Raw genomic sequence first — 525 nt, 5'->3', positions numbered from 1 at the left:
ATGTTACTTAAATTCAGTAAAATATTTTAGTTATGAACTAAAATTTATACTTACAAAATAAAAATATTGCACTTCACAGTTCATGCTCTATTTCAGTCTTTTAAATTTTAAACAAAAATAAACATTTCATTAGTCACACATGATGGCAGAAGTGAAGTAATTCAAGTTCCGTTTCCTTGCTTTTACAATCACTGTGTTATCACTGTCTGTTTTGAATATTCTGTTTAAAGGTGGTATGTGGCATCATCAACTGATACAGAAGAGAAATAGCATAACTCTAAAGGCTACCCTGGGAATGCATTTGTTTATAGCTGAGTATGTGGGTTGGGGGTTGTATTAGTTTCCTAGAGCTGCTCTATCAAATTGCTTGGTGGCTTAAAACTATAGAAACAAATTATTTCACAGTTCTGAAGGCCAGAAGTTTAAAGTCAAGGTGTTGATAGAGCCACATTCCGTCCACAAACTCTAGGGGAGATTCTGCCCCTTGCCTCTTCCAGCTTCTGGTGGTTGTCAGCATTCCTGGGC

This window comes from Propithecus coquereli, unplaced genomic scaffold (assembly GCF_000956105.1).
Source record: "Propithecus coquereli isolate 6110/MARCELLA unplaced genomic scaffold, Pcoq_1.0 Scaffold204, whole genome shotgun sequence".
NCBI classification, from domain to species: Eukaryota; Metazoa; Chordata; class Mammalia; order Primates; family Indriidae; genus Propithecus; species Propithecus coquereli.
Note: the sequence above shows the minus strand (reverse complement) of the source record.